The sequence below is a fragment of the Phyllobates terribilis genome, unplaced genomic scaffold, assembly GCF_046119375.1.
Source record: "Phyllobates terribilis strain yellow unplaced genomic scaffold, ASM4611937v1 Scaffold_4__5_contigs__length_816908805, whole genome shotgun sequence".
Taxonomy (NCBI): domain Eukaryota; kingdom Metazoa; phylum Chordata; class Amphibia; order Anura; family Dendrobatidae; genus Phyllobates; species Phyllobates terribilis.
Window position 1 is genome coordinate 51,119,603 of NW_027362764.1, and position 20,597 is coordinate 51,140,199.

The 20,597-nt window shown below is 46.3% G+C and overlaps 1 protein-coding gene across 1 annotated transcript in view; it reads right to left on the reverse strand.

The window, feature by feature from the left end:
- The window catches only part of LOC141264166 (asparagine synthetase [glutamine-hydrolyzing]-like), a 237,247-nt gene extending 217,080 nt beyond the window's left edge, over nucleotides 1-20,167 (reverse strand). The window contains exon 1 of the mRNA XM_073676476.1: nucleotides 20,015-20,167. The gene's annotated coding sequence lies outside the window, so the exon portion shown is untranslated. The remainder of the gene's footprint in view (nucleotides 1-20,014) is intronic.
- Nucleotides 20,168-20,597: the final 430 nt, after the last annotated feature.

Genomic DNA, 20,597 nt, shown 5'->3' on the forward strand with positions numbered 1-20,597 from the left:
GTCATTGCTCTCTCCCAGCACCCCCGTCATTGCTCTCTCCCAGCACCCCCATCATTACTCTCTCCCAGCACCCCCATCATTACTCTCTCCCAGCAACCCCCGTCATGACTCTCTCCCAGCAACTCCCGTCATTGCTCTCTCCCAGCAACTCCCGTCATTGCTCTCTCCCAGCACCCCCATCATTGCTCTCCCAGCACCCCCGTCATTGCTCTCTTCATCGCCACCATTGCTCTCCCCAGTCCCATCATTGCTCTCTCCAGCCCCATCATTGCTCTCTCCAGCCCCATCATTGCTCTCTCCAGCCCCATCATTGCTCTCCCCAGCTCCATCATTGTTCTCCCCAGCTCCATCATTGTTCTCCCCATCGCCACCATTGCTCTCCTTAACCCCATCATTGCTCTCCCCATTGCCACCATTGCTCTTCTTAGCCCCATCATTGTTCTCCCCATTGCCACCATTGCTCTCCTTAGCCCCATCATTGTTCTCTCCATCACCACCATTGCTCTCCTTAGCCCCATCATTGCTCTCCCCATCACTACCATTGCTCTCCTTAGCCCCATCATTGTTCTCCCCACCGCCACCATTGCTCTCCTTAGCCCCATCATTGTTCTCCCCATCGCCTCCATTGCTCTCCTTAGCCCCATCATTGTTCTCTGAATCGCCACCATTGCTTTCCTTAGCCCCATCATTGCTCTCCCCCACCTCCCCTCATTCTCCTGTTCTCCCAAGCGATTCAGTACATAAAAATAAAAAAACACACAACTTACCTCTCAGCGCACTCCCTTGCAGCATCTTCCTCACTGACAGGTTTCTCTCTGACACAGGCCCGTGCTGCACAATGACGTCATCAAGCAGCGCGGGCCTGTGTCAGGGAGAAAGCCGCAGCAGCGGGCAGGAAGCAGAGGTGAGGATGGATCCTTCCAGCTCAGCTGTCATTTTCTTCTGTCAGCAGCGTAGTTGGAGGGATCGCTCCCTGCCCGCCGCATATGATGAGGGCAATCTGGCCTTTGGCCCCCCCGAGAAGCAGGCCAGATTGCTCTCATCATTAGTCACCCGGCAAAGGCCCCCTGCATTGCCGGGCCCCGGTGCAATTGCACCGGCGGTAGGTCCGCCCTTGCCAGAGAATAAGGAAAGAGGGGGTGGAGACCTCCTAGGCTGATCTGATATCACCCTGTCTTCCCTACCGTCCCCCTATATTGGTTTCTCACCAATCGCCGATCAGGAACCTAAAATCCTGTATCTCCCTAGAGGTAGGCCCTGGCTAGGGAAGGGGGGGATGAGCGCTAGTCTGTCCCCACTAACAACTAAAGACAGCAAGGGGAGACAGACACGGGGAAAGTAACTTATCTTGAGCCGACTTCAGAGAGATTACACTTATGGCCTCTTAGCACCAAAGAGGAAGTAAGCAGACTGCAATAGCTCCAAGCCTTAACAAGGGGTCATGTGAATATCACTGCCACCTTCCTATAGCAAACAGGAAGTATTTAAACACTCAGGCCAGGGTATCAATTAGCCGGAGGGAGGTAGTCAGTGGGTCCTAGAGTGAGACAGATCTAAAAGGGTGTCTGTGATGCCAAATGAAGAGATCTCCTGCAAACAACTGCAGAGCGACTGTCTGTCACATCTGACACACCCGTGACACCCAGTTTCTTTTTAGCTATTTCTTCGCTCTCGCCAACAAAACAGACAGTAGACATGCAGGTTGTATAGTGCGGGCTTGTTTCCTTCTTTTTCCGCAAGGTCATAAATAAGAGTGGGGGGTAGTAGTTGTTAGTTGAAAAACATACCATGTGTATTTAGGAGCAGAGGTAGAGAGAAGTCAGGATTGGAAAGTTGGGTCACATACCATGTGTATGTAGGAGCGTGATTAAACCATATGGGACCTAGGGGTCAAATAGAGTTTGATATACTCATGGGATGATCACATGAGAGAAGTAATCATATATATTACCTATTCATATATTGAAAGGGCATAAACTCAAGGAACAATTGATAGGGCATCCAACAATGTCACTTAACTACAGCCTCTGTCACGTAAAACAGTACAAATGCCACAACAGCGGATAAATAGTTTAATGCCAGAAGAAATGGTGATAAATAAATCTATTTCCTCTCTCACTTAAAAGTTCCCTAAAGTATATCCTTACCTTGTTGCCGAGGTTGGCACCCTAGCTTGAAAGCAAAGTGGCGTCCCCGCTCATGACGGCTGACCCTGATAAATCCTATTAATTGCTATCCTTCGTTAATAGTATGATAAAGGAAGCTGGGGGTCTTACAGACCAATCAAAATAGGCACTACTGTAAGCCATACAAACAAATAGAATTAGATTTACTCAAGCCACACCGGGTGTAACACCCCTCAGGGCAGACAAACAGTAATTAAATCAGTTGGGACATGGGGATCAAATGGAAATTAGTAAAATCACGGGATGAACACATGATTGAAGTGATCATGTATACTATCCATTCATATAAAATATAAGGGCATAAAGTCAAAAAACAACAAACAAAAATGTCAGGGCAACCAGATTAAAAGTTCACTTATCTGCAGCCTCTGTCATGTAAACAGTCTTCATGCAATTTCCCTCCGCCATGTAGCTCCTCATGAGGCTCATGGAAAAGGTAGTGTCAGAACATTGCCATCTATAATATGCTCTGGCCTAGTTGCAGGTCTAAAGGTATAGTGTTACAAACCATTTAAATATCCCTCCCAGTGGCAATTAGTGATAATGAATAAGCAAAGAGAGAAAAGGATTCACTCCAAACATAATGTCTCGGGGTGTCCTCTTATTTTCTTACCATAACTAGATTTTTCACATTTCTATTTTTGGGATTGTTTTTAAGGAAATGATATATTAAAGGTTATATTTTAACGGGTATTTCTTTTGGTAAGCCATTCTGGTCATTGCCCAGCGACGTCAAACCATGATTTGCGTTTGCCACTTCCTCACTGATCCAAAAATATGACTTTCCTATCTATAAGACCGATGCAGTTCATGCAAACCTCCCTTCTTAATTTCTAGTAAGCAGACAAAAACCCATGAGATCTAAATGTTTCTTCTAAGTCTTATCTCGGTCGTAAATCTGCTTCTCCACATCCCTTAGGCCTCACATCTGTTAGCCATTAGGAGTTTCCTTAATTACAGTGGCATGTAAAATTTTGGGCACTCCTGGCCACAATGTCTGTTTGTTATGCTCGCGCCTAGACAGACTGACGAGAGTGTGATTAGTGATCCCACTGTACCATGAACCGAGGAGTGCCTGGAGGGGCGTAACTAAGTATCAACCCGATCCGACCAAGGTCGCACGGCGGTTTAGTCGACTCCGTGAACCAAGGAGGAACTGAGCAGAGGGACCAGGTGCTACTCCAGGTCAGACCCCGGTCACAGTTGTTGACCCACACCGGGGAATGCAGGAACAGGCAGGTAGACTGGCATACCAGCAGGTGGGTATTGGCAGGCACGGCTGGTATGCAGACAGGTGGGTACTGGCAAGTAAGGCTGGTATGCAGACAGGTGGGCACTGGCAAGCACGACTGGTATGCAGACAGGTGGGCACTGGCAAGCACGGCTGGTATGCAGACAAGTGGGCACTGGCAAGCACGGCTGGAGTGCAGGCAGGGAGGTACTAGCAGGTTGGAGCGCAGGCTGGATAGGGTCCAGTACAGACTGGGAGACAGGTTCAGAGCCACAGATGCGGTAGTCAAGCAGAGTAAAGCGAAACCGCCGGAGCGGAGGACAAGGCAGAGCAGAGAGGAACTGCTGGTGCGGTGAGCAAGCAGAGCGGAGCAAAAACCGCAGGTGCGGTGGGCAAGGCAGAGCAGAGAGGAAGTGCCGGAGCGGTGGACAAGGCAGAGCAGAGAGGAACCGCTGGAGCGGTGGACAAGGCAGAGCAGAGCGAAACCGCAAGTGCGGTGGACGAAGCAGAGCAGAGCGAAACCGCAAGTGCGGTGGACAAGGCTGAGCAGAGCGAAACCGCAGGTGCGGTGGACAAGGCAGAGCAGAGCGAAACCGCAGGTGCGGTGGACAAAGGCAGAGCGGAGCGAAACCGCAGGTGCGGTGGACAAGGCAGAGCAGAGCGGAACCGCCGGAGCGGTGGGCAAGGCAGAGCAAAGAGAAACCGCCGAAGCGGTGGGTAAGGCAGAGCAGAACGAAGCCGCTGGAGCGGTGGGCAAGTCAGAGCAGAGAGAAACCGCTGGCGCGGTAAGCAAGTCAGAGCAGAGAGAAGCCGCCGGAGCGGTGGGCAAGGCAGAGCAGAGGGAAGCCGCCGGAGCGGTGGGCAAGTCAGAGCAGAGAGAAACCGCTGGTGCGGTGAGCAAGCAGAGCCGAACAGGGCTGAAGGTGCAGGCAGAGAGGACAGGTCTCTGTTCACATGGAACAGACTGGAAAACACAGGAAGATGGCTAGAACACAGGAGGAAGATACGGAGGAAGGGAAAAGGGACAAGCAGAACCAGATACACACAAGGTACTTATTATGAAGTAGCGAGTGGACACAAAACTCACAAACAGAAGAACAGAGACAATGAGTAGGAGTTAGGTGCAGGTTCAGATACTGCAGGAAAAGGGAAGGTACGGACATAGAGACAAACAGGTAACAGACTAGGATACAGTTCAGACAGGAACTGCTACTGCAATGAGATACAAGAACGAGCCTGGGTATACAGCCCCCAGAGTGGCGGAAACAGACTAGAAGTCACAGGTAACAGGCCTGGGTATACAGCCCCCAGAGTGGCGGAAACAGACAAGATACAGGACAGGACCTGGCAATTCAGTTTCAAAGACAAACTGAGTGAAGGTATTGCTCAGGCACCTCCTTCTGGGTGGAGGGGGTTTAAATATCCAGTGACTCACAGCAATAGGCTGGAGACGTATTAGGGGTGCACCCACAGCAGCTATAAGAATCAGGAAGTAATCGGGCCGCTGCCCTAAGCAGTCAGTCAAGAGACATGCACACAGCATTAACTGGAGCAAGGTTTGCAGGCTGGACTGACAGGTAAGATTGCGGTCTTGCATAGTGGGAGGTGGTGCACTATGCAAGCACGCCGCCAGGGATGTTACACTGTTATTGGGAACAGTTAAGCAAGTTGAAGAAGAAATGTTTTCTAAAAGGCCTAAATTTAAAGATGACACATTTCCTTTGTATTTTAGGGGGGGGATATACAGTGGGGGAAAAAAAGTATTCAGTCAGCCACCAATTGTGCAAGTTCTCCCACTTAAAAAGATGAGAGAGGCCTGTAATTGACATCATAGGTAGACCTCAACTATGAGATACAAAATGAGAAAACAAATCCCGAAAATCACATTGTCTGATTTGTAAAGAAATTTTTTTCAAATTTTGGTGGAAAATAAGTATTTGGTCAATTATAAACAATCATGATTTCTGGCTCTCACAGACCTGTAACTTCTTCTTTAAGAGGCTCCTCTGTCCTGCACTCATTACCTGTAGTACTGGCACCAGTTTGAACTTGTTATCACTATAAAAGACACCTGTCCGCAACCTCAAACAGTCACACTCCAAACTCCACTATGGTGAAGACCAAAGAGCTGTCGAAGGACACCAGAAACAAAATTGTAGCCCTGCACCAGGCTGGGAAGACTGAATCTGCAATAGGCAAGCAGCTTGGTGTGAAGAAATCAACTGTGGGAGCAATAATTAGATATGGAAGACATACAAGACCACTGATAATCTCCCTCGATCTGGGGCTCCATACAAGATCTCACCCCGTGGGGTCAAAATGACCTCAAGAACGGTGAGCAAAAATCCCAGAATCACACGGGGAACCTAGTGAATGACCTGCAGAGAGCTGGGACCAACGTTACACAGGTTACCATCAGTAACACACTACGCCGCCAGGGACTCAGATCCTGCAGTGCCAGACGTGTCCCCCTGCTTAAGCCATTACTTGTCCGATCCCATCTGAAGTTTGCTAGAGAGCATTTGGATGATCCAGAAGAGTATTGAGAGAATGTCATATGGTCAGATGAAACCAAAGTAGAACTGTTTGGTAGAAACTATTGATGGGCGAGCACTAAAATGCTCGGGTACTCGTTGCTCGGGTTGAGTAAATTAGAATGCTCGGGTGCTCGACCCGAGGAACAAGCCCAATGTACTGTAAGTCTATGGGAAACTCAAGCATTTTTCAGGCGGCTCCCCCCGGCGGTCTGCAGAAGGCCTAAAAATTGCCCAAATCGATGGGAACAGTGCTCAAATGACATGGGAACAGGATGGGGAAGACCCCTGGAAGCATTTATGACTCCCAGGACACTGCTGTCAACAACGTTGTCAGAGGTATTACGTCACTTTTACAGACTCACAATAAAACATACAAAAACAAAACCAAAATGGATTTTCCTGGGAAACATGTTAAGGAACATCCTTTCCAGGGTAATGACTTGTATATAAGGCAAAATAAATATACAAAAACAAAAATGCTCCTCCACACCTTGGGCTATGTTCACATGTAGCGTTTTTGATGCGTTTTTGCATTTTTGCATTGCTTTCAATCAAGACAAATGCATTCACTGGTAAATGTCATTTTAACATTTTACAATCTTATCTGGCAATGTGGTGTGTGACACATCATTCGGCACATCCTGTTTCATTTATTATGGAGGGACTCTGAAAGTCACAAAGCCTATTTTTATAGGACCATCAGGCGGCCCTTACTATTCTTAAAGGGCCAGCAGTCGGCCCTCGCTATTGTTAGAGAGCCATCAGCCGGCTATGCTTTGTTGTTCCCATTATTAACAAGTGGGTCTCCTATACTGTTATTGCATATGCAGTGACTGCAAGGGCTGCCAAAAATTTGGAGGCACTTCAATGCCCCTTGCAAGAGACGTAGAGGTCAGAGAGCCTCCTAAAAATAATGTTCCCATTATTAGGGAAGTGGGTTTCCCATAGTGTTTGCCTATGCAGTGAATGCAAAAGCTGACAAAAATTTGGAGGCACTCCAATGCTCCTTGCAAGAGACGTAGAGGTCGGAGAGCCTCATAAAAACAATGTTCCCATTATTAGGAAGTGGGTCTCCCATAGTGTTGGCCTATGCAGTCAATTCAAAATCTGCCAAAAATTTGGAGGCACTCCATTGCCCCTTGGAAGAGACGTAGAGGTCCGATGACCTCCTAAAAGCAATGTTCCCATTATTAGAAAGTGGGTCTCCAATATTGTTTACCAATGCAATGAATGCAAAAGCTGCCAAAAATTTGGAGGAACTCCAATGCCCCTTGCAAGACACATAGAGGAGGTGATATGGTAGATATGGTGGTGAATGATATGGTGATGGAGGATGACGAGAAGGAGGAGGACAAAAGCAAATAGACAAAATCAGGAAGCGTATACCCAGGTGTAGGTGTGAAGAGGTGCATGGGAATAGACCTCCCAAAAAAAGACACTGGATTTGAGTTTATGTTATGCTGCTATCATTCGGTGGTGTTGAGAAGTCTGGCCCAATCCAACCCTTGTTCATTTTTATAAGAGTCAGCCTGTCAGCATTTTCAGTTGACAGGCGGATGCGCCTATTGGTTATAATTCCACCATCAGCACTAAAAACGCGCTCTGATAAAACGTTAGCAGCAAGGCAGGCCAAAACCTCCAAGGCATAGAGAGCCAGTTCATTCCATGTGTCCAGCTTGGATACCCAGTAATTATAAGGCACAGAGGAATCACGGAGGACGTTGGTACGGTTGGCAAGGTACTTCCTCACCATCTTCCTAAACTTTGCACTCCTTGTGAGAGTACCCCGCGCCTCAGGGCCTGTAAGATGGGAGGGTCTGAGAAAACTGTCCCAGAACTTTCACAGTGTTCACCTGCCTCTGCTGGATTGGAGTTGTGTCTCTCTCGTCTGTACTCCTTGGTTGTCCAATGAACTGTGGCCTCTGCCGCCTGCATTTTCATATAGAAATTTTTTTAATAACTCCGCAACCCAGGCCGTCTGGTACTGCCCCATTTTAGTAGACCTGTCCGCCTCGGGAATAAGAGATAGAAAGTTCTTCTTGTAGCGTGGGTCTAGAAGTGTCACCAACCAGTAATGACTGTCACCCAAAATTTGGAGAACGCGAGGGTCACGGGAAAGGCAGCGTAACATAAACTGTGTGCCAGACTGCTAACAGGCAAGACTTCCGTGTCCTCACCAAGAGGATGACTGACCATGCGCTCCTCCTCCTCCCTGTCCTCAGGCCATCAACGCTGAACAGACAGTATGACAGCTGTGCAGGTAGCACTGTCTGTAGCGCATGAAACTAGCACTTCCTCCTCCTCCTTCTCCTCATTGTCACCCAATCCACGTTGGAATGAGATGAGGCTTGGCTGTGTGTAATCACCCTGTATGGTTCCTTGCTCCATCTCATTGTGCTCCGCCTGCAATGCATCCTCTTTGATTGTGAGCAGAGAGTGTTTTAGAAGACAGAGAAGAGGGATGGTAACGCTAATTATGGCATCATCGCCGCTCACAATCTTGGTGGAGTCCTCAAAGTTTTGGAGGATGGTACATATGTCTGACATCCATGTCCACTGCTGAGGTCTAATGTGTGGAGTCTGAACTGAATACCGACGGCCTTGTTGATGCTGGTACTCAACAACTGCCCTCTTCTGCTCAAAAATCCTTCCAAACATCTGCAATGTAGAGTTCCAATGCGTGGGGACATCACACACCAGTCGGTGAGCCAGAAGCTGCAAACGCTGCTGAAACATGACAAGGGCGGTGGAAGCTGTAGGTGATTTTCTAAAATGGGCACAGAGGCAGTGTACTTTGACAAGCAGATCCGGCAGCTCCGGGTAGGTTTTGAGAAACCCCTGAACCACGAGGTTAAGCACATGGACTCATGGCCTCAGAGCCGCCACCAGGTTCTGGCCATTGTCATACATGACCATGCCTGGCTGTAGGTTCAGCGGTGTCAGAAACAGATCTGCCTGCCCTTTCAGTGCTGTCCACAACTCTTCAGCATTGTGCAGTTTGTCACCTAAGCATATTAGCTTCAGCACAGCCTGTTGCCACTTGGCTGAGGCAGTGCTGCAGTGCTTCCAGCTTGCGACTGATGTGGTCATTTCGGAGATGGATGCTGAAAAGGAGGAGGTGCAGGAGCTGTAGAATGTGGGGCCAACCCTGATTGACCTAGGGCCCGCAATCCTCGGCTACGGGAGGACGTGTTCCGTCTCAAGGTCCGACTGGGTCCCAGCTTCCATTATGTTAACCCAGTGTGCCGTCAAAGAAATGTACCGTACCTGCCCACAAGCACTTGTCCATGGTTAGGTGGACTTTCCCAGTAACTGCATTGTTGAGGGCACGGCTAATATTGTGGGACACGTGCTCGTGTAAAGCGGGGACGGCACACCGGGAGAAATAGTGGCAGCTGGGGACTGAGTACTGAGGGACGGCCACCAACATCAGGTTGTGGAAAGCTTCCATCTCCACGAGCCTTAAAGGCAATATTTCGAGCACAAGCAGTCGCGAAATGTGTTAATTTAGTAGGGAGGCCTGTGGGGCGTTGGCTGCGTATTTGCGCTTGCATTTCAAAAACTGGGGTAGGGACAACTGAACGCTGCACTGGGACAAGGATGTGGACGTGCTTGCTGATGGTGCTACTTGAGAGTGTGCAACGACAGGTGCTGGGTAGGAAGCATCTTCGCATGCGCCATGGACAGAGGATTGGCTTGCACGCACAACAGCGGAAGAAGCAGTGGTGCCACCGGCAGACACTGTTCCTGGACCCTGGGGTTCGGCCCACTTAGTCGGGTGCTTTGCTGCCATGTGCATGATTATGCTGGTGGTGGTTAGGCTGGTAGTTTTGCTACCCCTGCTGATGCTGGCCTGGCAGGTGGTGCAAATGGCCTTTTTGGGGTTATCGGCAGAGTCTTTAAAAAAACAACCAGACTCGGGAAGACCTAACAGTTGTACTGGCAACATCCGTCATGTTAATGTTATGGGGAACAGTTGCCCACCTTCAGCCTGCGGCCACCACACTGCTTCTTCCTGTCTGTTGTGGTGCTACGCCTCCCTACCCCTGTGTGCTGCTGTCCTCGCTCTGTATGTCCCCCTGCCAGGTTGGACCAGTTACTATATCATCCACCACCTCGTCTTCCACTTCCGCACCCTGGTCCTCCTACTGACTTTTTGGCAATTGTGTCTCATCATCGTCCACCTCTTGTGACAGTTTGCCACCGTCGCTTTTGTGTGACCGTGGCTGCTCAAATATTTGGGCATCGCTAAATGCGATCTCCTCTTGCCCTGCTTCAACTGGACTGGGAGAGAGGCCCGAATCTATAAATGGAAAAGTGAACAGCTCTTCGGAGTTTCCAAGTGTGGGATCAGTTGTCTCCTGGCACTCGGCATGGTGGGAGGAAGGAGGATCAGGGTGAGGAATATGCGGTCCAGACTCAAGGCTACTGAGACTTGCCGTGTGGAAGACAGAGTGGTGGTGGTGGTGATGGCTAAGTGACTGGAAGCATTATATGATATCCAACCAATCACCTTTTCACACTACTCTGTGTTCAATAGTGGTGTTCTGCGGTCCCCTATTAATTGGGACAGGAAGGTCGAGCGAGAAGATGTGGGTGTTTGTTGTGGCACAGTTTCAGCTATCCCACGGCCTCGGCGTCATCTTCTGCATGCACCATCAACACCATCACGTCCGCGTCCCTTGCCACGCGCCTTGCCCATTTTAAATGGAGGACAATATTTTCCACCTTCAGTACAAATGGCTGGATTTGAACCTCAGTGAAATGGGATACGTGTGACGGAAAACCACAGTTTTAAATAGCAGGCCTGTAGGTAACTATTTTTAACAGCGCTGACCTCGTGTCAATAACTGTGCTGACACACTGCAACAAAATTTCAATGAAGGCCAGAAATGCCAGAATTTTCAGCGCAATTATATGTGATCCGTGTGACAGGCAAACCACAGTTTTAAATAGATGGATTTTTAGCGCTGTAATATGGAAAGTATCTGGCTGTATTCTGCAGTGCCAACAAGCAAATGGAGCAGAAAAACGGTGTTCTCTGGATTGCTTTTTAAGCAAATAATCAGGATTAAGATCCAAAAAAAATTATTCCTGGCCCCTAATACCTGGGGCTATTTCTAGAAATATCTGTAAAAGCAGCAGCAGCAGACAGAACTGGAATGGACCCTCTTGCTATATGCACTGCAGTCTGCCACATACACTGCCTGCCTGCCTATGCAGCTGGATTAGTCCTCAGAAGGACTGTTAGTTAGTGTAGGTATACCACAACATATTCTACACATATCCATCTCAACTAAAAAACAAGCGAATCTCTCCCTAGCTCAGCAGCACCTCTCCCTACACTGCCTGATTCCAGAGTAGACTGATGACGAGCATGGCGGCGCCAGGTCTGATATAGATCTGATGAAGCTGTTCGGCCAGCCAATCACTGTAATGCCACAACCAACATGGCTGCGGCATTACAGTGTGTGGCAGACAATCCTTGCATGTTCATTGAAACATGCATGGAGGGGACCCGAGCTCCTGCTGAGCAACCCCGGAAATACTCGGTGAGCGCCGAGCATTTCGAACAGTGAGATGCTCGGGCGAGCATGAGATGAGCATGCTCGCTCATCACTTGTAGAAACACAACTCGGCGTGTTTGGAGGAGAAAGAATGCTGAGTTGCATCCAAAGAACACCATAGCTACTGTGAAGCATGGGGGTGGCAACATCATGCTTTGGGGCTGTTTCTCTGCCAAGGGACCAGGACGACTGATCCGTGTACATGAAAGAATGAATGGGGCCATGTATCATGATATTTTGAGTGCAAACCTCCTTCCATCAGCAAGGGCATTGAAGATGAAAAGTGGCTGGGCCTTTCAGCATGACAAGGATCCCAAACACACCGCCAGGGCAATGAAGGAGTGGCTTTGTAAGAATCATTTCAAGGTCCTAGAGTGGCATAGCCAGTCTCCAGATCTAAACCCTATAGAAAACCTTTGGAGGGAGTTGAAAGTTCGTGTTGCCGAGCGACAGTCCCAAAACATCACTGCTCTAGAGGAGTTCTGCATGGAGGAATGGGCCAACATACCAGCAACAGTGTGTGCCAACCTTGTGAAGACTTACAGAAAACATTTGACCTCTGTCATTGCCAACAAAGGATATATAACAAAGTATTGAGATGAACTTTTGTAAGTGACCAAATACTTGTTTTCCACCAAAATTTGAAAAATATTTCTTTCCAAATCGGACAATGTGATTTTCAGGATTTGTTTTCTCATTTTGTATCTCATAGTTGAGGTCTACCTATGATGTCAATTACAGGCCTCTCTCATCTTTTTAAGTGGGAGAACTTGCACAATTGGTGGCTGACTAAATACTTTTTCTCCACTGTATATACTCGAGTATAAGCCAAGTTTTTCAGCACACTTTTTGAGCTGAAAAAGCCCCCCCTCGGCTTATACTTGGATATATAGCCAAGTAAATTACAATTCCGTTGGTGGATAGTGGGGGGGGCTTGCGGCGGTGGGGGAGCGGGCACACGCAGTAGCCGCTCCTGCAGCTACCAAGTGTGTAGAATATTCATTCTCTTTAGTAGCGGGCACGGAGGAGCGCTGAGCCGCGGCTCCTGCTGACAGTGCCCGCTACTAAAGAGAATGCATATTCACTCGTCTCCATGCCCATAGTCCCAGCATGGAGAGGAGTGAATATGCTGGCAGCAGCAGCTCACATCAGCATCTGAGCAACGCATACCAGGATTGGGGATGAGGGGTGCCATACATACCAGGATTGGGGGATGAGGGGGGGGGCAATACATACCAGGATTGGGATATGAGGAGGGCAATACATACCAGGATTGGGGATGAGGGGACCATGCGTACCAGGATTGGAGATGAGGGGTGCCATGCATACCAAGATTGGGATGAGGTGGCCATGCATACCAGGATTGGTGATGAAGGGGTCATGCATACCAGGATTAGGGATAAGGGGGCCATGCATGCCAGGATTGGGGATTGGGGATGAGGGGGCCATGCATACAAGGATTGGGGATGAGGGAGGAATGAGTACCAGGATGGGGAAATTTACCAGCAGCTGCTGCATTTCCCACCCTAGGCTTATACTCGAGCCAATAAGTTGTCCCAGTTTTTTGTGGTAAAATTAGGTACCTCGGCTTATACTCGAGCATATACGGTATATATCATATATATACAGTACAGACCAAAAGTTTGGACACACCTTCTCATTTAAAGATTTTTCTGTATTTTCATGACTATGAAAATTGTACATTCACACTGAAGGCATCAAAACTATGAATTAACACATGTGGAATTATATACTTAACAAAAAAGTGTGAAACAACTGAAAATATGTCTTATATTCTAGGTTCTTCAAAGTAGCCACCTTTTGCTTTGATGACTGCTTTGAATACTCTTGGCATTCTCTTGATGAGCTTCAAAAGATAGTCACCGGAAATGGTTTTCACTTCACAGGTGTGGCCTGTCAGGTTTAAAAAGTGGGATTTCTTGCCTTTTAAATGGGGTTGGGACCATCAGTTGTGTTGTGCAGGAGTCTGGTGGATACACAGCTGATGTAGTCCTACTGAATAGACTGTTAGAATTTGTATTATGGCAAGAAAAAAGCAGCTAAGTAAAGAAAAATGAGTGGCCATCATTACTTTAAGAAATGAAGGTCAGTCAGTGCGAAAAATTGGGAAAACTTTGAAAGTGTACCCAAGTGCAGTTGCAAAAACCATCAAGCGCTACAAAGAAACTGGCTCACATGAGGACCGCCCCAGGAAAGGAAGACCAAGAGTCACCTCTGCTTCTGAGGATAAGTTTATCCGAGTCACCAGTCTCAGAAATCGCAGGTTAACAGCAGCTCAGATTAGAGACCAGGTCAATGCCACACAGAGTTCTAGCAGCAGACACATCTCTACAACTGTTAAGAGGAGACTTTGTGCAGCAGGCCTTCATGGTAAAATAGCTGCTAGGAAACCACTGCTAAGGACAGGCAACAAGCAGAAGAGACTTGTTTGGGCTAAATAACACAAGGAATGGACATTAGACCAGTGGAAATCTGTGCTTTGATCTGATGAGTCCATAGTTACATAGTTACATAGTTTATAAGGCCGAAAAAAGACAAGCGTCCATCCAGTTCAGCCTATTTCTTGTGCACTGCAGCTATTCCGCAGCGTTGATCCAGGGGAAGGCAACAAAAAACCATGCAGTATAGGCCAATTTACATCATTGAGGAAAAATTCACTTCCCGACACCAATCTGGCAGTCAGATTAAATCCCTGGATTAATTAACTAAGCATAAGATGTAATTTTATTGTTCTCAAGAAAGGCGTCCAGGCCTCTCTTGAACTCATTAAGTGAGTTGGACATCACCACTTCCTCTCCCAGAGAGTTCCAGAGTCTCACGGCTCTGACCGTAAAAAATCCCCTTCTATGCTGGTGCAGGAACCTCCTTTCCTCCAGACGCATAGTGTGCCCCCTCGTCTTTGTCACCATCCTTGGTATAAACAGGTCATGGGAGAGATCTCTGTACTGCCCCCTGATGTATTTATACATGTTTATGAGGTCTCCCCTAAGCCTTCTCTTTTCCAACGTAAATAGGCCTAATTTTGACAACCTCTCTGGGTATTCTAGGCCCTCCATTCCCTTTATTACCTTAGTCGCCCTCCTTTGTACCCCCTCTAGCTCCAATATGTCTTTCCTGAGCGCCGGAGCCCAGAACTGTGCACAATATTCTAAGTGCGGCCTTACCAGCGCTTTATACAGAGGAAGAACAATGTTCTCATCATATGCCCCTATTCCTCTTCTGATGCATGCCATGACTCTATTTGCCTTCGCTGCAGCTGCCTGACACTGGGCACTCCAATTTAATTTGCTATTAACCAAGACGCCCAGGTCCTTCTCCATGTCAGATTTCCCCAACGGTTTCCCATTTAATATGTATGGGTGACTGCTGTTTTTCTTTCCCATGTGCATGACCTTACATTTATCGGCATTGAACCCCATTTGCCATTTTTTGGCCCAACTCCCCAATTTATCTAAATCCTCCTGTAGCTGTGCCCTATCCTCATCTGTATTAACTACTTTACAAAGTTTAGTATCATCTGCAAATATTGCTATTTTACTATGCAACCCTTCCACTAGATCATTAATAAATATATTAAATAATATAGGGCCCAAGACAGACCCTTGAGGCACCCCGCTAGTAACCCTGACACACCCTGAGCTTACTCCATTGATAACCACCCTCTGCTTTCTATCACTCAGCCAGCTATTTACCCACTTGCACACATTATCCCCCAGACCAAGCATTCTCATTTTATATACCAACCTTTTGTGTGGCACGGTATCAAACGCTTTGGAGAAGTCAAGGTATACAACATCCACTGACTCTCCCCGGTCCAGCTGTGAGCTCACCTCCTCGTAGAAGGCCATCAGGTTTGTTTGGCAGGAGCGATCCCTCATGAATCCATGTTGATATGGAGTTAGACAGTTATTATCATTAAGATATTCTACAATAGCATCTCTAAGAAATCCTTCAAACAATTTACCCACAACAGACGTTAAGCTGACTGGTCTATAGTTCCCAGGGTCACTTTTAGACCCCTTTTTGAATATTGGTACCACATTTGCTTGGCGCCAGTCTAGTGGGACAGTCCCTGTCCATAAAGAGTGCTTGAATATAAGATACAGCGGTCTGTCTATCACATTACTTAATTCTTTTAGTACCCGGGGGTGTATGCCATCTGGGCCTGGTGACTTGTCTATTTTGATATTATTTAGGCGTTTCTAAACTTCCTCCTGGGTTAGGTGGGTGATATTTAGCGGAGGGTTTACTTTATCACTCTGCATTTCCTCCGATAAATTGTTTTCTTTTGTGAAAACAGTGGAGAAGAAGCTATTGAGTAGGTTTGCTTTACCCTCATCGCCCTCTATGATTTTACCCAGGTTATTTTTCAATGGGCCAACTCCATCAGTTTTAATCCTTTTACTGTTTATATAGTTAAAGAACAGTTTGGGATTCTTTTTACTTTCCTTGGCAATTAGTCTCTCTGTCTCCTCTTTTGCTATTCTTTTTTGTTTCTTACAGATTTTGATTTTTTCCCTATAAGATATTAGCGCTTCCTCGCTGCCTTCATGTTTAAGTTTACCAAAAGCCCTTTTTTTGTTTTTCATTGCCCTCTTGACTTCCTTATTTAGCCACATTGGCTTCCTCCTATTCCTAGCCCTTTTATTCCCATAAGGTATGTACCTTCTACAGTGACTATGTAGGACTGTTTTGAAAATTTCCCATTTTCTATCCGTGCTCCTATTACTAAAGATACTATCCCAGTCTATAAGGTGAAGGGCATCTCTTAGCTGATCAAACTTTGCCCTCCTGAAGTTCAGTGTTTTTGTGACTCCAAATTTGAGATCTTTGGTTCCAACCATCGTGTCTTTTTGCGATGCAGAAAAGGTGAACGGATGGACTCTACATCCCTGGTTCCCACCGTGAAGCATGGAGGAGGAGGTCTGATGGTGTGGGGGTGCTTTGCTGGTGTCACTGTTGGGGATTTATTCAAAATTGAAGGCATACTGAACCAGCATGCAGCGGCATGCTATTCCATCCGGTTTGCGTTTAGTTGGACCATCATTTATTTTTCAACAGGACAATGACCCCAAACACACCTCCAGGCTGTGTAAGGGCTATTTGACCAAGAAGGAGAGTGATGCGGTGCTACGCCAGATGACCTGGCCTCCACAGTCACCAGACCTGAACCCAATCGAGATGGTTTGGGGTGAGCTGGACTGCAGAGTGAAGGCAAAAGGGCCAACAAGTGCTAAGCATCTCTAGGAACTCCTTCAAGATGGTTGGAAGACCATTTCCGGTGACTACCTCTTGAAGGTCATCAAGAGAATGCCAAGAGTGTGCAAAGCAGTCATCAAAGCAAAAGGTGGCTACTTTGAAGAACCTAGAATATAAGACATATTTTCTGTTGTTTCACACTTTTTTGTTAAGTATATAATTCCACATGTGTTAATTCATAGTTTTGATGCCTTCAGTGTGAATGTACAATTTTCATAGTCATGAAAATACGGAAAAATCTTTAAATGAGAAGGTGTCTCCAAACTTTTGGTCTGTACTGTATATATATATATATATATATATATATATATATATATATATATATATATTTTACATTTAATTTTTTACATTCTAGAAATTAAAAAATGGGAAATGGACCGATGCAAAGGTTTGGGCACCCTTGGAGATTTGTGTGCTCTGATAACTTTTACCAAGGTTTCAGACCTTAATTAGCCTGTTAGGGTGATGGCTTGTTCACTATCATCCTTGAGAAAGGCCAGATGATGCAAATTTCCAAGCTTTATAAAAACCCCACCTCCTCTAACCTTGTGCCAAAATACTGCAGCCATGGGTTCTTCTAAGCAGCTGCCTAACACTCTGAAAATGAAAATGGTGGAGGCCCACAAAGCAGAAGACTATAAGAAGACAGCAAAGCGTTTTCAAGTTGCCCTTTACTCAGTTCAAAATGATATTAAGAAATTGCAGTTACCAGGAACAGTGGAGGTCAAGATAAGGTCTGGAAGACCAAGCTAAATTTCTGTGAGAGTTGCTTGTAGGATTGCTACAGAGACAAATCAAAACCCCCGCTTGACTGCAAAAGACCTTCAGAAAGATTTAGCAGACTCTGGAGTTGTAGTACATTGCTCTACTGTTTAGAGACACCTGCACAAATAAGGCCTTCATGGAAGAGTCATCAGAAGAAAACCTCTCCTGCATCTTCAACATAAAATTCAGCGCTAGATGTATGCAAAAGAACATCTAAACAAGCCTGATGCATTTTGGAAACAAGTCCTGTGGACCGATGAGGTTAAAATAGAACTCTTTGGACACAATGATCAAAGGAATGTGTGGAGAAAAAAGGGCACTCTCTGGACACTGTATACAGTATATAGGTGCAGTATGGCACTCTCTGGGCACTGTGTGCCCTACATCACCTGTTATAGTCACAGCTGGGATGAAGGACAAGCAGCAGAGGCAGCTGCATAGAGCCCAGCTATCTCTCTATCCTAAAGCAATGCCCCAGGCAGTAGATTCCGCTGACAGCTGCTCCTTTCTTCCTGCTCTTCCGAATCTCAGGACATGGACCAGAGACAGCAGCAGGACTACAACTCTCACTGTGGTTGGAAAAATGAATATAAACCCATCTAGAATAGACATACGTACAGGTGCATCTCACTAAATTAGAATATTATCAAAAAGTTAATTTACTTCAGTTCTTCAATACAAAAAGTGAAGCTCATATATTATATAGAGTCATAACAAACAGGGTGATCTATTCCAAGTGTTTATTTCTGTTAATGTTGAGGATTATGGCTTACAGACAATGAAAACACAAAAGTCATTATCTTAGTAAATTAGAATAATTAACAAAAAAACACCTGCAAAGGATTCCTAAGCGATTAAAAAGGTCCCTTAGTCTGTTTCAGTAGGCTCCACAATCATGGGGAAGACTGCTGACTTGGCAGATGTCCAGAAGGCAGTTATTGACACACTCCACAAGGACCCAGAGTCTGGAGGAAGAGTGGAGAGGCCACAATCCAAGCTGCTGGAGGTCTAGTGTGAAGTCTCCACAATCAGTGATGGTTTGGGGAGCCATGTCATCTGCTGGTGGAGGTCCACTGTGTTTTATCAAGACCAAAGTCAGCGCAGCCGTCTACCAGGACATTTTACAGCACTTCATGCTTCCCTCTGCCGACAAGCTTTTTGGAGATGGAAATGTCATTCTCCAGCAGGACTTGGCCCCTGTCCACACTGCCAAAAGTACCAATACCTGGTTTACACACAACAGTATCACTGTGCTTGATTGGCAGCAAACTTGCCTGACCTTAACCCCATAGAGAATCTATTATAGAGAATCTATGGGGTATTGTCAAGAGGAAGATGAGACCCCAGACCCCACAATGCAGACGAGCTGAAGGCTGCTATCAAAGCCACCTGGGCTTCCATAACACCTCAGCAGTGCCACAGGCTGATCCCTCCATGCCACATTGCCGCATTGATGCAGTAATTGATGCAAAAGGAGCCCCGACCAAGTATTGAGGGCATTTACTGAACATGCATTTCACTAGGACAAAATTTTGGATTTTAAAAACATTTTTCAAGCTGTTGTTATAAAATATTCTAATTTACTGAGATAATGACTTTTGTGTTTTCATTGGCTGTAAGCCATAATCATCAACATTAACAGAAATAAACACGTGAAATAGATCCCTCTGTGTGTAATGACTCTATATAATAGATCCCTCTGTGTGTAATGACTCTATATAATAGATCCCTCTGTGTGTAATGACTCTATATAATAGATCCCTCTGTGTGTAATGACTCTATATAATAGATCCCTCTGTGTGTAATGACTCTATATAATAGATCCCTCTGTGTGTAATGACTCTATATAATAGATCCCTCTGTGTGTAATGACTCTATATAATAGATCCCTCTGTGTGTAATGACTCTATATAATAGATCCCTCTGTGTGTAATGACTCTATATAATAGATCCCTCTGTGTGTAATGACTCTATATAATAGATCCCTCTGTGTGTAATGACTCTATATAATAGATCCCTCTGTGTGTAATGACTCTATATAATAGATCCCTCTGTGTGTAATGACTCTATATAATAGATCCCTCTGTGTGTAATGACTCTATATAATAGATCCCTCTGTGTGTAATGACTCTATATAATAGATCCCTCTGTGTGTAATGACTCTATATAATAGATCCCTCTGTGTGTAATGACTCTATATAATAGATCCCTCTGTCTGTAATGACTCTATATAATATATGAGTTTCACTTTTTGTATTGAAGAACTGAAATAAATTAACTTTTTGATGATATTCTAATTTAGTGAGAAGCACCTGTATATCTATCCTGAGTTACAGATAATATTAAAGTGCCGGCGTCTTCTATATGTTTTATCTATTCAGTGCCGAGCTCACCGGGATCAGGCGGCCGCTGGCAGTGCACGATTATAAAGCTTATAATGAACGTCACCTTCTCCGGGGACAGTCAGTGGGATCGCTGTGTTCTCAGGTCTGGGAGAGCAGGGGCGACCCCGGCAGCTTCACGCTGATCTCCTCACCGGCTCACACTGGAAATGCAAATGACAATGTAAGCATGGCTGCCAGTGCCTGCAGGTCGGAGCGCTCTCATAGGCGGAGGCAGCCTCCCCGGCCTCATTGGTGCAGCCTCACATAGTTTATAAATACCAAGATCAACTGTTTGATACTGTGCTGCTGAGCCGGTGTATCTAAGCCTATCATGCGTGATACTGTGCTGCTGAACCGATGTATCTAAGCCTATCATATGAGATACTGTGCTGCTGAGCCGGTGTTTCTAAGCCTATCATATGTAACACTGCTGCTGAGCCGGTGTATCTAAGCCCATCATGTGTGGGATACTGTGCTGCTGAGCCAGCGTATCTAAGCCTAACATATTCGATACCATGCTGCTGAGCCAGTGTATCTATGTCTATCGTGTGTGTGATACTGTGCTGCTGAGTCGGTGTATCTAAGCCTATCATGCGTGTGATACTGTGCTGATGAACCAGTGTATCCAAGCCTATCCTTTATGATAC